Here is a 3,048-nt window from a genome sequence, read left to right as displayed (position 1 = left end):
GCAGCCACACACGACACAGGCTGTCCTCGAGGCCTGTCCTCTATTGGACTGCGCAGACCTCAAATAAGGGGGCTCTCGTGGCCTACTAGAAGTTATGGTGTTTGCCTCTCATTCAAAAGGACACGGGTTCGAATCCGGGTAGCGACGGAAAAATTTTCTTCTCTCCAATGTTCTCCTTTCACATCCTTTCTTGCTCTATAACAAACTTCTGTCGTCTGCTTTCGGCTCCACCTTCTGCCTCCCACCCCCTCACCTACTTTGCCCCCTCCTCTGGGTTCCTGACTCTTTCTGCAGCCTTTCTACTGCTTCTCATTTACAGTGGAAACCATATATAACAGGCCCGGTAATAACAGGGATCCGGTAATAACAGGGATGTTTAAAATCCCCGTTTTTTCCTACTCTTTGTCTCTACTAAAAGTTATCGGCAATAACAGGGCCTCATCGGATCCCAACCGGTTATAGCAGGGACAAAGGCTCGTTAACAATGTGTTAAAAGTAAGAGAGAGAGAAAGAGAGACAGAGACAGAGACAGAGAGAGAGAGAGAGAGAGAGAGAGAGACAGAGAGAGAGAGACAGAGAGAGACAGAGAGAGACCGGTCGGACTAGATCTAAGCCTACTTCTTTCATTTTGTCACCAACGATGTCAAGCGCAAGAGAAAATGCCTTTCAATTGACAAAAAATACGAAATAATCCAGACTGTTGACAAAAAGCAAGCTCCACTGGCAGAGATTTGTCGTCAGTTTGACATTCCGCAAGGGTCGATTCACACCATTATCAAGGATAGAGAGAAGATAGTGGCAGCATACTCCAATGGAAAGTTTGCTCTGGATCGAAAGAAGATGATACTACCCGATGCAGATGCTGTGGACCAAGCTCTTCTGTTGTGGTTTAAGGACGCAAGGAGAAAGTTGGTGCCAAAACCCCAGTTCGTGGGTACTTGTGGCTAGGGAAACTATCCATGAATAAGTACAGCAAGATTAGTCCACAATAAATGCTCACTTTCCTTGCATTTCGGATTTAACAGGGATCGGATATAACAAGACTTTTTCTCTACTCCATCCATCCCTGTTATATCAGGTTTCCACTGTACTTTAAAGGATGTAGATCTAGATCTAATAGGTTTCTTTCACATCAGCAGTCATGCAAGCATAACAGTTCAGATTCGTTTTCAAAGGGTAAAGTTTATTTAGAGAAAATTGAGCAACACGCTCTCAACAAAACCATGAGTATCAACCTGTGTTGTCATCCGTTAGATCTTTCCACAACAAAAACAAAGAGTAACATCCGCTGCCGGTCACATTCCGGTGGCCAGACTTCACTGCCGACTAATGCTAATCCAAAATGCCTGATAGGCTATCTATCTTTAACATTTACTGTTGTCTTTCAGCCACCCCCCCTGATCTTCTGATAGGAAAGATCTACCCCTAGCCTTCTCGGACAAGGGCGAAAAATCTCGGAAGGCCAGTGTTCAAGTTGCGCACGTTAAAGATCCCTTGGTGGTTCAAAACCGATAAGAGTAGGCCTCGGCCGCCACCCGGGCAAAATTTTTAATTTCCAACCAACCGAAAATGTTTGGTGTGTCCCGCGCACTCTTATGACCTTATGCAGTTGCGAGCGCCGTTAGTAAAACACTTAAATTACCACACACAAAAAAGACCTCACATAAACCTAGCACAGGCCCAGCGAGGGTCAAGCGCAGGCCGAAATCAGAACAAATCGGCCTGTGCGAAAACTGAACGAGACCTCTCTGAATTCTGTCCTCGCCTGAAATTTCCTTGAGGCCAGTGTGCTGAGTATGTGTTTTAATGAAAGAAAATGGCAACGTGGCCAAGAGACAATGATTTGGACTTTATGGAATATAATAGGCCTATATATACAAAAAACATCAATGCCTTTTTAAAATTAAGTGCAAAGAGGCGGCAACAGACAACTCAAAAGTCAAAGCCTACGAGGAGCTCGTTAGTTACGAGAAAATGTTTTACGCAAATGCAGTTAGGAACAGCGTCATTACAAAATTATCCTCGTTCAATCTGCGTGATGCAAGGAGTATTAATGTGGAAGTCAATCTCTTATATATATTGTCTCACTCATCATGGTATTCTGTTTTTCTATCAAGGGACTCACGATGTGCAACAACTTAGTGAATGTGCTCTCGTCCATTCGTAAATAATTTCGATAGTCTGGTTTGTCGCCACATTGGCATGCACTAGGTTTGCACTCTCCTGGCCTATTCCGTGTCCGTGCACTTGGCCCAGGTCGCCTCAGCGGGCCTCAGGACAAAACTCAAGGCGGCCGCAAGGATCGCCTGCGGATCGCAGATCCCAAGGACGGCCTGTTTCGTGTGTGGCTCGCATAGTGAGTTACAGAGTGAGTGAGTGAGTGGGGGAATGAGTGAGTGAGTTTATATACATGCAAACACACGTGCAGACACATCGGATCAGGAAAGTGCCATATAAGGCAAAATGTACATTACATTGTTATTTAAGGTTTGGAAGAGTAATTGTATTGTAGGCTCATGTGCTGTCCATGTGGCTTTTGTTTTTAATCAGTGTGTTCTGAATAAAGGATCAGCGTGGTGTAGCTGGCAAATTACCAGTTCCCTTGTCCAGAGTTTAAGGGTTCGATTACTTGGGACTTTTTTGCCCCCTGACAATTCTTTTTTTTTCCTGACTCGGCTATGATACTCTTTGTCTGTTCCGTGACCGACTGCCTTCTGTTGTGCTTTCTGTCATCGCCAACAACCACCACTGTGATGGTGTGCTTCTTTTTAGCCGGAATCAAGCCTACATAACTTTACCCTCTGTCTTGACACGGACCTTACCCAAAATTGGCCATTTTCTTTGATGTTCCCTTCTCTGTAGGTTTTTTAGGGTCACTGTGGCCGAAAAATTGGAGGGCTGGACCTAAACATACTTTTGTCTGTCTGTCTGTCTGTCTGTCTATCTGTCTGTCCGTCTGTCTGTCTGTCTGTCTGTCTGTCTGTCTGTCTGTCTGTCTGTCTGTCTGTCTGTCTGTCTCTCTCTCTCTCTCTCTCTCTCTCTCTCTCT

Source organism: Aplysia californica, unplaced genomic scaffold (assembly GCF_000002075.1).
Source record: "Aplysia californica isolate F4 #8 unplaced genomic scaffold, AplCal3.0 scaffold00089, whole genome shotgun sequence".
In the NCBI taxonomy this organism is placed as follows: domain Eukaryota; kingdom Metazoa; phylum Mollusca; class Gastropoda; order Aplysiida; family Aplysiidae; genus Aplysia; species Aplysia californica.
The sequence above is the reverse complement of the archived record's forward strand: the minus strand, read 5'-3'. Positions refer to the sequence as shown.